This window comes from Arachis hypogaea, chromosome 18 (genome assembly GCF_003086295.3).
Source record: "Arachis hypogaea cultivar Tifrunner chromosome 18, arahy.Tifrunner.gnm2.J5K5, whole genome shotgun sequence".
Classification (NCBI taxonomy): Eukaryota; Viridiplantae; Streptophyta; class Magnoliopsida; order Fabales; family Fabaceae; genus Arachis; species Arachis hypogaea.
In genome coordinates, this window is record NC_092053.1 from 23672601 (window position 1) to 23686731 (window position 14131).

At 39.3% G+C, this 14131-nt stretch overlaps 1 non-coding gene across 1 annotated transcript; it reads right to left on the reverse strand.

Annotated features, from left to right (window-relative positions):
- Positions 1 to 6074: 6074 nt before the first annotated feature.
- On the reverse strand, positions 6075 to 6182 carry LOC112774043 (small nucleolar RNA R71). The gene has a single exon (XR_003188556.1). It is a non-coding gene; the product is annotated as a small nucleolar RNA R71 (small nucleolar RNA).
- Positions 6183 to 14131: the final 7949 nt, after the last annotated feature.

Consider the following 14131-nt stretch of genomic DNA (forward strand, 5'->3'; position numbering starts at 1 on the left):
AGAAGGTGGAACCGTATGGAGTTGTCCACCTAAGTCACCCCTCAAGCCCTACCTTCTTCAAATTCAATGGCCACCGGTTAAAGCTCTATCATGGTGCGAAAGTGAAGAATAAAAAGGAACTGGAGATCTTCCTCTTGAAGGATCCAGCAAAGGATGAGGACTGAGCCTGTGGACCGTCCAACTTAAGGACGTTAAAGAAAAGTGCTAGGTGGGAGGCAACCCACCATGGTATGATCTTCCTTTTTATTACTTCTACCTTATTTGTGTCTCTGTTAATTTTCACATCTGCATGTTACCTTTACTTGGAGTTATTTTTATTAAAATATAAAAAAAGGACCCCGCCACGCGTGCGCATGGCTGGCACGCACGCGTGAGATCGCGGACATGCACCATGCAAAGATGGTGCCTGAATGACGCGTCTGCACGGCCAAACAGAAGGTTGTGCTGGGACCGTGCGGGAAGGGGGCAAAGGGTACAGGCATCAGTCACGCGTACGCGTGACCGATGCGTACGCGTCGATGGCCATTCTCCAATTGTGCCTTATTCATGCTGGGACAATGCCATAGCACGACCTGGACAGAGAGTTGTGCCAGGTTCGTGCTGAAGGGGTGCTAAGCGCGCGACACTGCCCACGCACAAGCGTCGCCGACGTGTCCACGTCGCCCCGTCCCCAAAATTTGTGATTATGTGATGCTGGAACTGTGCCTCCCGCATGGCTCGAACAGTGAGTTGTGCCGAGCCCATGCGGGTAACGCGCTAATCGCACAACTCGAACTCACGCGTACGAATGGATGACGCGTGCGCGTCACTATCATTTTTTCACAATCCACGCATACGCGTCACTATCCGTTTTTAAATCCCCACCACGTAGACCTAATCTGCGCCGTTTCCCCCTTCTTTTATTTCCTTCTTTTCTCCTCAATTCCTTCTTTGTTCTTTCTTCTTCCCTTCTCACTATTCTTCTTCCCCTTTTTCTAGCGGACCTCCACCGGCGACCACCGTTCTTCGGCGCCCTCTTTCTCTTCTCTCTATTATCCCTCTTCTTTCTCTATTCTTTCTCTATAACTTCCACTTACTACGACTCCTTCTTGAATTTAAGGTTTCATTCTTCTATCATTATCTTCTCTATTTTCATTTAATTTAGTTACATCTAATTAAGTTATTTTTCTTTTTTTTTTTTGCACTTTATGTTCTTATTTCTTGCTTAATCTTATTTATTTTCTTTTCAATTTATTGTATGTTTGCAATTGGTGTTGGATCACTATTCTATTTATAAACTCATTGGATTGATTGGTGCTACTTGCTCTATTGGATATAATTTTTTTTATGGTGTTATATGTTGGTTTTGTCAACTTGCTTGTTGAATAATACAATGCACACCACATGTTTGTAAAAAAGTTTCAGTGAACCCTTACCTTAATTTTGCTTGTATTCTTGCATTCTTTGCTACTTTTTCACTAAACTTATCTCATTAATGCATTCTTCACTATCCTTACCTGATTATTTACAATTCTTCTCTTCCCTTATTTTCAGTATGATAACCGCAAAAGGAAAGGAGAAATCTTCTAAGAAAACGGTTTCTAAAAGGCAAGCACCAAAGTCACCCACAAATTGACAGCCTTCTAAGAATCAAAAGTGGATATCCGCATTGATGAGTCAGACAAGAAGATTCCTGCTAAGAATACAGCGCGATTTGCCAACCGCTATTGTGAAAGGATGCATGCTAATATTATGGAGTGGAATCTCCACCGTGAACGCCTCCTCTTTGTACCAGACCATTTAAGACAATATGTGGAGGAGCGAATGAAGAGGGGACGTTGGGGATTCTTGAACCGAGATTCAATTGAAGTTAACTTGTCTTGGGTCGATGAGTTTTATGCTAATTACCACTCCCCGACCCTTGACTCAATCTATATGCATCGAAAGCACGTCCCTATTTCAGAAGACACCCTTCACCGAGTGCTGGGCATCCCACCAAATCCGGAAGGGTTGGATGCTGATGAGCGGATAATTTATACGCTTTTTGGCATTGTTTTTAGTATGTTTTTAGTAGGATCTAGTTACTTTTAGGGATGTTTTTATTAGTTTTTATGTTAACTTCACATTTCTGGACTTTACTATGAGTTTGTGTGTTTTTTTGTGATTTCAGGTATTTTCTGGCTGAAATTGAGGGACTTGAGCAAAAATCAGATTCAGAGGTTGAAGAAGGACTGCTGATGCTGTTGGATTCTGACCTCCCTGCACTCAAAGTGGATTTTCTGGAGCTACAAAAATCAAAATGGCGCGCTTCTAATTGCGTTGGAAATTAGACATCCAGGGCTTTCCAGAAATATATAATAGTTCATACTTTGGCCGAGTTTAGATGACGCAAAAGGGAGTTGAACGCCAGTTCTACGCTGCAGTCTAGAGTTAAACACCAGAAACACGTCACGAACCAGAGTTGAACGCCAAAAACACGTTACAACTTGGCGTTCAACTCCAAAAGAAGCCTCTGCATGTGTAAAATTCAAGCTCAGCCCAAGCACACACAAAGTGGGCCCCAGAAGTGGATTTCTGCATCAATTACTTACTTCTGTAAACCCTAGTAGCTAGTCTAGTATAAATAGGACTTTTTACTATTATATTTACATCTTTGAATGATCATCATCTTTAGTTTTCATCTTTAGATCACGTTTGGGGGCTGGCCTCTCGGCCATGCCTGAACTTCATCACTTATGTATTTTCAACGGTAGAGTTTCTACACTCCATAGATTAAGGTGTGGAGCTCTGCTGTTCCTCATGAATTAATGCAAAGTACTACTATTTTCTATTCAATTCAACTTATTCCGCTTCTAAGATATCCATTTGCACCCAAGAACATGATGAATGTGATGATTATGTGACGCTCATCATCATTCTCACTTATAAATGCGTGCCTGACAAACACTTCTGTTCTACATGCAAACAAGGCAGAATGAATATCTCTTAGATTACTAATACAGGGGACCGAGTCCGAGATATTAGGATCTTCATGGTATAAGTTAGAACCCATGGATGGCCATTCTTGAGATCCGGAAAATCTAAACCTTGTCTGTGGTATTCCGAGTAGGATCTGGGAAGGGATGGCTGTGACGAACTTCAAACTCGAGAGTACTGGGCGTAGTGACAGACGCAAAGGGATAGTAAATCCTATTCCAGTATGATCGAGAACCTCCAGATGATTAGCCATGCAGTGACAGCGCATTGGATCATTTTCACAGAGAGGATGGGAAGTAGCTTTTGACAACGGTGATGCCTTACATAAAGCTTGCCATGAAAAGGAGTAGGAATGATTGGATGAAGACAGCAGGAAAGCAGAGGTTCAGAGGAACGAAAGCATCTCTATACGCTTATCTGAAATTCTCACCAATGATTTACATAAGCATTTCTATCTTTATTTTCTATTTATTTATTATTAATTTTCGAAAACTCCATAATCAATTATTATTCGCCTGACTGAGATTTACAAGATGACCATAGCTTGCTTCATACCAACAATCTCCGTGGGATCGACCCTTACTCACGTAAGGTTTTATTACTTGGACGACCCAGTGCACTTTCTGGTTAGTTGTATCGAAGTTGTGACAAGTATGAATTAAGAGTAGAGCACCAAGTTTTTTTTTTTTGGAGCCATTACCAGGGATTGTTTGAGTAACAATTTTGCCCAGGGATCATAATTTCGTGCACCAAGTTTTTGGCGCCGTTGCCAGGGATTGTTCGAGTTTGGACAACTGACGGTTCATCGTGTTACTCAGATTGGGTAATTTTCTTCTTATTTTGTTTTCAAAAATTTTTCAAAAATTTTTCAAAAATATTTTCCTCTTTTTCGTTTTTCATAATTAATATTCGAAAAAAAATATAAATCTTTTCAAAAATATATTCTTCTTCAGAATTTTTAAGAATGAATCCTAGTGTTTCATGATGATTTGTTGAATCCTGGCTGGCTGTAAAGCCATGTCTAAATTCTTTTAGACCGATGGTTCAACTAATCACTTCAATGCATGTAATAGCATACTAAAGCTTAGCTGGCTAGTGAGCCATGTCTAATTCCTAGACTGAAGCTTTAGACTAAAGAGCACAAGATTCCTGGAATTCATATTAAAAATTTTGAAATCCTTATTTTCTTTTTCAAATAATTTTCGAAAAATACAAAAAAAAAATTTATAAAATCATAAAAATAAAAAATATTTTGTGTTTCTTGTTGGAGTCTTGAGTCAATTTTTAAGTTTGGTGTCAATTGCATTTTTTCTAAAAATGTTTTATGCATTTTTTCGAAAATTCATGCATTCATAGTGTTCTTCATGATCTTCAAGTTGTTCTTGGCCAGTCTTCTTGTTTGATCTTCATATTTTCTTGTTTTGTGTCTTTTCTTGTTTTTCATATGCATTCTTGCATTCATAGTGTCTATAAATGAAAAATTTCTAAGTTTGGTGTCTTGCATGTTTTCTTTTCTTGAAAATTTTTCAAAAATAAGTTCTTGATGTTCATCTTGACATTCAAAGTGTTCTTGGTGTTCATCTTGACATTCATAGTGTTCTTGCATGCATTGTGTATTTTGATTCATAATTTTTATGTTATGAGTCTTTTTCATGTTTTTCTCTTTCATCATTAAAAATTCAAAAATAAAAAAATATCTTTCCCTTTTTCACTCATAAATTTCAAAAATTTGGATTGACTTTTTCAAAAATTTTTAAAATCTAGTTGTTTCTTATGAGTCAAATCAAATTTTCAATTTGAAAATCTTATCTTTTTCAAAAAATCAAATCTTTTTCATTTTTCTTATTTATTTTCGAAAATTTTAAAAATATTTTTCAAAAATCTTTTTCTTAATTTTATCTCATAATTTTCGAAAATATCATCAAAAATTAATGTTTTGATTCAAAAATTTCAAGTTTGTTACTTGCTTGTTAAGAAAGATTCAAACTTTAAGTTCTAGAATCATATCTTATGATTACTTGTGAGTCAAGTCATTAATTTTGATTTTTAAAAATCAAATTTTTTTCAAAACTAATTTTAATCATATCTTTCTATCATATCTTTTTAAACCATATTTTTTTTTCAAAAATTTGATTTTAAAAAATCTTTTCTAACTTCTTATCTTTTTAAAAATTGATTTTCAAATCTTATCTTTTTGTTTCAATCATATCTTTTTAAAAACCACCTAACTAATTTTCCCTCTCTAATTTTCGAAAATTATCTCCCTCCTTTTTCAAAATTCTTTTAATTAATTAATTATTTTAAATTTTAATTTTAATTTTATTTTCTCCTTTAATTTTCGAAAATCATTAACTCTTTTTCAAAATTAATTTTCGAAATTCCCTCTCCCTCATCTTCTTCTATTTATTTAATTATTTACTAACACTTCTCTTCATCTCAAATCACTGCTACTATCCTCACCCTTGTGTTTGGATTATCCATTCTTCTTCACTCTTATTCCCTTTCTTCTTCTACTAACAACAAGGGAACCTCTATAGTGTGGTAAAAAGGATTCCTATTTTTTTTTCTGTTCCCTTCTTTTTCATATGAGCAGGAGCAAGGACAAGAACATTCTTGTTGAAGCAGATCCTGAACCTGAAAGGACTCTAAAAAGGAAATTAAGAGAAGTTAAAATACAACAATCCAGAGACAACCTTACAGGAATTTTCGAACAAGAAGAGGAGATGGCAGCCGAAAATAATAATAATGCAAGGAGGATGCTTGGTGACTTTACTGCACCAAATTCCAATTTACATGGAAGAAGCATCTCCATCCCTACCATTGGAGCAAACAATTTTGAGTTTAAGCCTCAACTAGTTTCTCTGATGCAACAAAACTGCAAGTTTCATGGACTTCCATCTGAAGATCCTTTTCAGTTCTTAACTGAATTCTTGCAGATATGTGATACTATTAAGACTAATGGAATAGATCCTGAAGTCTACAGGCTCATGCTTTTCCCTTTTGCTGTAAGAGACAGAGCTAGAGTATGGTTGGACTCTCAACCCAAAGATAGCCTGAACTCTTAGGATAAGCTGGTCACGGCTTTCTTAGCCAAGTTCTTTCCTCCTCAAAAGCTTAGTAAGCTTAGAGTGGATGTTCAAACCTTCAGACAGAAAGAAGGTGAATCCCTCTATGAAGCTTGGGAGAGATACAAGCAACTGACCATAAAGTGTCCTTCTGACATGCTTTCAGAATGGACCATCCTGGATATATTCTATGATGGTCTGTCTGAATTAGCTAAGATGTCATTGGATACTTCTGCAGGTGGATCCATTCACCTAAAGAAAACGCCTGCAGAAGCTCAAGAACTCATTGACATGGTTGCTAATAACCAGTTCATGTACACTTCTGAGAGGAATCCTGTGAGTAATGGGACGCCTCAGAAGAAGGGAGTTCTTGAAATTGATGCTCTGAATGCCATATTGGCTCAGAATAAACTATTGACTCAGCAGGTCAATATGATTTCTCAAAGTCTGAATGGAATGTAAGCTGCATCCAACAGTACTCAAGAGGCATCTTCTAAAGAAGAAGCTTATGATCCTGAGAACCCTGCAATAGTAGAGGTAAATTACATGGGTGAACCTTATGGAAACACCTATAACCCCTCATGGAGAAATCACCCAAATTTCTCATGGAAGGATCAACAGAAGCCTCAACAAGGCTTTAATAATGGTGGAAGAAACAGGTTTAACAGTAGTAAACCTTTTCCATCATCCACTCAGCAACAGACAGAGAATTCTGAGCAGAATCATTCTAGCTTAGCAAACTTAGTCTCTGATCTATCTAAGGCCACTCTGAGTTTCATGAATGAAACAAGGTCCTCCATTAGAAATTTGGAGGCACAAGTGGGCCAGCTGAGTAAAAGGATCACTGAAATCCCTCCTAGTACTCTCCCAAACAATACAGAAGAAAATCCAAAAGGAGAGTGCAAGGCCATTGAATTGACCATCATGGCTGAACCCACAAGAGGGGAGAATGATGTGGATCCCAAGGAGAAAGACCTCCTGGGATGTCCAGTGATCAACAAGGAGTTTCCCTTTGAGGAACCAAAGGACTCTAAGGCTCATCTAGAGACCATAGAGATTCCATTAAACCTCCTTACGCCCTTCATGAGCTCTGATGAGTACTCCTCTTCAGAAGAGAATGAGGATGTTACTGAAGAGCAAGTTGCCAAGTTTCTTGGTGCAATCATGAAGCTGAATGCCAATTTATTTGGTAATGAGACTTGGGGAGATGAACCTTCCCTGTTCACCAATGAACTAAATGCATTGGATCAACTGAGATTGCCTCAGAAGAAACAGGATCCTGGAAGATTCCTAATACCTTGTACCATAGGCACCATGACCTTTGAGAAGGCTCTATGTGACCTTGGGTCAGGAATAAACCTCATGCCACTTTCTGTAATGGAGAAACTGGGAATCTTTGAGGTGCAAGCTGCCAGAATCTCATTAGAGATGGCAGACAACTCAAGAAAAGAGGCTTATGAACAAGTAGAGAACGTGTTAGTAAAGGTTGAAGGCCTTTACATCCCTACTAATTTTATAATCCTAGATACTGGGAAGGATGAGGATGAATCCATCATCCTTGGAAGACCCTTCCTAGCCACAGTAAGAGCTGTGATTGATGTTGACAGAGGTGAACTAGTCCTTCAATTGAATGAGGACCCCCTTGTGTTTAAAACTCAAGGACATCTTTCTGTAAACATGGAAAAGAGGCACAGTAAGCTTCTCTCAAAACAGAGTCAACAAGAGCCCCCACAGTCAAACTCTAAGTTTGGTGTTGGGAGGCCTCAGCCAAACTCTAAGTTTGGTGTTGAACTCCCATATCCAAACTCTAAGTTTGGTGTTGGGAGTCTATAAAATTGACCTGATCACCTGTGTGGCTCCATGAGAGCCCACTGTCAAGCTATTGACATTAAAGAAGCACTTGTTGGGAGGCAACCCAATTCTTATTTATCTAATTTTATTTTTATTTTATTGTTCTTTCATGTTTTATTAGGTTCATGATCATGTGGAGTCACAAAATAAATAGAAAAATCAAAAACAGAATAAAAAACAGCAGAAGAAAAATCACACCCTGGAGGAAGGACTTACTGGCGTTTAAATGCCAGTAAGGAGCATCTGGCTGGCGTTCAACGCCAGAACAGAGCATGGATCTGACGTTGAACGCCCAAAACAAGCAGCATCCTGGCGTTCAGACGCCAGAAATGCACACTGAGGAAAGCTGGCGCTAAACGCCAGAAACAAGCACCAATTCGGCGTTTAAATGCCAGAATTGCATGCAAAGGCATTTTACATGCCTAATTGGTGCAGGGATGCAATTTCTTGATACCTCAGGATCTGTGGACCCCACAGGATCAACTCAGCATCTGTGGACCCCACAGGATCTCCACCTACCACCACTCATTCTCTTCCCTCTTCTCATTCATCCTCTCTTCCCAATAAACACCCTTCCCCAAAACCCTTCACCAATCAACTCAATCTCTCTTCCCTATTACCCCTTCACCACTCACATCCATCCACTCTTCCCCATAAACCTACCTCATAAACTCCACCTACCTTCAAAATTCAAAATCAATTTCCCACCCAAACCCACCCTAAATGGCCGAACCTTACCCCTCTCCCTCCACTATATAAACCCCTCCATTCTTCTTCATTTTCACACAACACAACCCTCTCTTCTCCTTCTTGGCCGAAACACAACCCTCTCTACCTCTCTTCCATATCTTTTTCTTCTTCATCTATTCTTTCTTCTCTTGCTCGAGGGCGAGCAATATTCTAAGTTTGGTATGGTAAAAGTAGAGATTTTTTGTTTTTCCATTACCATTGATGGCACCAAAGACCGGAGAAACCTCTAGAAAAGGAAAAGGGAAGACAAAAGCTTCCACCTCCAAGTCATGGGAGATGGAAAGATTCATCTCCAAAGCTCATCAAGACCACTTCTATGATGTTGTGGCCAAGAAGAAGGTGACCCCCGAGGTCCCTTTCAAACTCAAGAGAAATGAGTATCCGGAGATCCGACATGAGATCCAAAGAAGAGGTTGGGAAGTTCTAACAAACCCCATCCAACAAGTCGGGATTCTAATGGTTCAAGAGTTCTATGCAATGCATGGATCACTAAGAACCATGATCAAAGTAAGAACCCGAATCCAAAGAATTATATTACAATGGTTCGGGGAAAATACTTAGATTTTAGTCCGGAAAATGTGAGGTTGGTGTTTAACTTGCCTATGATGCAAGGAGATGCACGCCCCTACACTAGAAGGGTCAACTTTGATCAAAGGTTGGACCAAGTCCTCATGTACATATGTGTGGAAGGAGCTCAATGGAAGATTGACTCAAAAGGCAAACCGGTTCAACTTAGAAGACTGGACCTCAAGCCTGTGGCTAGAGGATGGTTGGAGTTCATCCAATGCTCCATCATTTCCACTAGCAATCGATCTGAAGTTACTGTAGATCGGGCCATCATGATTCATAGCATCATGATTGGAGAGGAAGTAGAAGTTCATGAAGTCATCTCCCTTGAACTCTACACAATAGCCGAAAAGCCCTCTCCCTTGGCAAGGCTAGCTTTTCCTCATCTTATTTGCCATCTATGTTACTCGGCTAGAGCTTCCATAGAAGGAGACATTCCCATTGAGGAAGAGAAGCCCATCACTAAGAAAAGGATGGAGCAAACAAGAGAGCCCACTCATGGAGCTCAAGAAACACATGAGGAAGCTCATCATCAAGAAATCCCTGAGATACCTCAAGGGATGCACTTTCCTTCACAGAATTTTTGGGAGCAAATCAACACCTCCCTAGGAGAATTAAGTTCCAACATGGGACAACTAAGGGTGGAACATCAAGAGCACTCCATCATCCTTCATGAAATTAGAGAAGATCAAAGAGCAATGAGGGAGGAGCAACAAAGACAAGGAAGAGACATAGAAGAGCTCAAGGACATCATTGGTTCCTCAAGAAGAAAATGCCACCATCACTAAGGTGGACTCATTCCTTGTTCTTACATTCTCTGTTTTTCGTTTTTTATGTTAAATGTTTATCTATGTTTGTGTCTTCACTATATGATCATTAGTATTTAAGTGTCTATGCCTTAAAGTAGTGAATATGAATCCATTACCTCTCTTAAATGAAAAATGTTTTAATTCAAAAGAACAAGAAGTACATGAGTTTCGAATTTATCCTTGAACTTAGTTTAATTATATTGATGTGGTGACAATACTTTTTGTTTTCTGAATGAATGCTTGAACAGTGCATATGTCTTTTGAAGTTGTTGTTCATGAATGTTAAATATGTTGGCTCTTGAAAGAATGATGACAAGGAGACATGTTATTTGATAATCTGAAAAATCATAAAAATGATTCTTGAAGCAAGAAAAAGCAGTGAATACAAAAGCTTGCAAAAAAAAATAGAAAAAAAAAAAAGAAAAAGCAAGCAAAAAAAGCCAAAGCTCTTAAAACCAAAAGGCAAGAGCAAAAAGCCAATAACCCTTAAAACCAAAAGGCAAGGGTAAATAAAAAGGATCCCAAGGCTTTGAGCATCAGTGGATAGGAGGGCCTAAAGGAATAAAATCTTGGCCTAAGCGGCTAAACCAAGCTGTCCCTAACCATGTGCTTGTGGCGTGAAGGTGTCAAGTGAAAACTTGAGACTGAGCGGTTAAAGTCAAGGTCCAAAGCAAAAAGAAGAGTGTGCTTAAGAACCCTGGACACCTCTAATTGGGGACTTTAGCAAAGCTAAGTCACAATCTGAAAAGGTTCACCCAATTATGTGTCTGCGGCATTTATGTATCCGGTGATAATACTGGAAAACAAAGTGCTTAGGGCCACGGCCAAGACTCATAAGGTAGCTGTGTTCAAGAATCAACATACTGAACTAGGAGAATCAATAACACTATCTGAACTCTGAGTTCCTATAGATGCCAATCATTCTGAACTTCAATGGATAAAGTGAGATGCCAAAACTATTCAAGAGGCAAAAAGCTACAAGTCCCGCTCATCTGATTGGAGCTATGTTTCATTGATAGTTTAGAATTTATAGTATATTCTCTTCTTTTTATCCTATTTGATTTTCAGTTGCTTGGGGACAAGCAACAATTTAAGTTTGGTGTTGTGATGAGCGGATAATTTATACGCTTTTTGGCATTGTTTTTAGTATGTTTTTAGTAGGATCTAGTTACTTTTAGGGATGTTTTTATTAGTTTTTATGTTAAATTCACATTTCTGGACTTTACTATGAGTTTGTGTGTTTCTCTGTGATTTCAGATATTTTCTGGCTGAAATTGAGGGACTTGAGCAAAAATCAGATTCAGAGGTTGAAGAAGGACTGCTGATGCTGTTGGATTCTGACCTCCCTGCACTCAAAGTGGATTTTCTGGAGCTACAGAACTCAAAATGGCGCGCTTCCAATTGCGTTGGAAAGTAGACATCCAAGGCTTTCCAGAAATATATAATAGTTCATACTTTGGCCGAGTTTAAATGACGCAAAAGGGCGTTGAACGCCAATTCTACGCTGCAGTCTGGAGTTAAACACCAGAAACACGTCACGAACCAGAGTTGAACGCCAAAAACACGTTACAACTTGGTGTTCAACTCCAAAAGAAGCCTCTGCACGTGTAAACTTTAAGCTCAGCCCAAGCACACACCAAGTGGGCCCCGGAAGTGGATTTCTGCATCAATTACTTACTTCTGTAAACCCTAGTAGCTAGTCTAGTATAAATAGGACTTTTTACTATTGTATTTACATCTTTGGATGATCATCATCTTTAGTTTTCATCTTTAGATCACGTTTGGGGGCTGGCCTCTCGGCCATGCCTGAACCTTCATCACTTATGTATTTTCAACGGTAGAGTTTCTATACTCCATAGATTAAGGTGTGGAGCTCTGCTGTTCCTCATGAATTAATGCAAAGTACTACTGTTTTCTATTTAATTCAACTTATTCCGCTTCTAAGATATCCATTCGCACCCAAGAACATGATGAATGTGACGATTATGTGACGCTCATCATCATTCTCACTTATGAACGCGTGCCTGACAAACACTTATGTTCTACATGCAAACAAGGCAGAATGAATATCTCTTAGATTACTAATACAGGGGACCGAGTCCGAGATATTAGGATCTTCGTGGTATAAGTTAGAACCCATGGATGGCCATTCTTGAGATCCGGAAAGTCTAAACCTTGTCTGTGGTATTCCGAGTAGGATCTGGGAAGGGATGGCTGTGACGAACTTCAAACTCGCGAGTGCTGGGCATAGTGACAGACGCAAAAGGATAGTAAATCCTATTCCAGTATGATCGAGAACCTCCAGATGATTAGCCATGCAGTGACAGCGCATTGGATCATTTTCACAGAGAGGATGGGAAGTAGCCATTGACAACGGTGATGCCTTACATAAAGCTTGCCATGGAAAGGAGTAGGAATGATTGGATGAAGACAGCAGAAAAGTAGAGGTTCAGTGAAACGAAAGCATCTCTATACGCTTATCTGAAATTCTCACCAATGATTTACATAAGTATTTCTATCTTTATTTTCTATTTATTTATTATTAATTTTCAAAAACTCCATAATCAATTATTATTCGCCTGACTGAGATTTACAAGATGACCATAGCTTGCTTCATACCAACAATCTCCGTGGGATCGACCCTTACTCACGTAAGGTTTTATTACTTGGACGACCCAGTGCACTTGCTGGTTAGTTGTATCGAAGTTGTGACAAGTATGAATTAAGAGTAGAGCACCAAGTTTTTTTTGGAGCCATTACCAGGGATTGTTTGAGTAATAATTTCGCCCAGGGATCACAATTTCGTGCACCAGATGCCTTCCACGAAGTGGAAATTGCCCGTAAAGGTTATACTTTTGATTGGGACCCCGTCCTAAAGGTGATTGCTAAATCCGGAAGCACTTGGATTTATGGGCAAAGCAAGGTTAACCCAAAGGGGCTTTCAGCTAATGATTTAACAGATGAGGCTCGTCTCTGGCAACAAATTATGTCTTACTATGTCTGGCCGAGTACTCATGAATCCTCTATCACCGGGGACATGGCCGTCCTTGTATGGTGCATTCTGACTGAGAGGCCATTAGCATCCATAGACTCCTGTGCCGGGCCATGGGCCACGTTCACACGATTGGTAACATTCCCTTCCCAGCCTTGGTCACGAAACTAGCATCTGCGGCTAGCATTACGCACGAAGCGGATGACGTCAAGAGTAAAATTCCCTTAGGCGATGAACTGGTTCCCCATGGGAAGTGGATTATGCCACAAGTGCCACCCAAGAGCCTGAATGACAACCCGTCTGTGGATGCCCCATCATCTTCTGTCCCACCATCATCAACACCACATGCACTACCACCATCCAACCACCAGTTGCTACTTGAGATCCTAGAGAGGCTAGACCGGCATGGCCAGCGGATGGAGCAGATTGAGCGCCACAACAAGCACCGATACAACTACTTAAAGAAGCTCAATAGCTGTACTCACCCACCTCCGGAGGAACCCGATGATGTGCGGAAAACGATCCGACACAAAACTTACCGGCAAGTGCACCGGGTCGCATCAAGTAATAAAAACTCACGGGAGTGAGGTCGATCCCACAGGGATTGAAGGATTGAGCAATTTTAGTTTAGTGGTTGATTTAGTCAAGCGAATCAAGATTTGGTTGAGAGATTTGTGATTTGCAGAATTTAAATTGCATAGAAAGTAAAGGGAATGGGTAAATTGCATGAAATTAAAAAGAACTGAAATTTAAAGTGCTGAATCTTAAAGAACAAGAAATTAAATGGCAGAAACTTAGAACGCAAGAAATGTAAATTGCAGAATCTTAAAGTGCAAGAAATGTAAATGGCTTGAATTGTAAAGGGAATTGGGAATTGGATTTGCAGAAATTAAACAAGGAAAAGTAAAATTGCAACAAACATAAGAGTGGAAGATGAATTGGATTGAATCGGATCTTGAAACAGAAATGTAAATGAGCTTGAAAGCAGTAAATAGAGAATGTAAAATGATAATTCAGATCTCAGGACCCAAGAGACTAGATAACCAAGTCTAGATCTCAATGCCTTCCTAGATCCAACAAGAACAATTGCAAAGGAAATGTAAATTGCAGAGAAAGTAGATGAAGAAGCAATTAACAGAAAT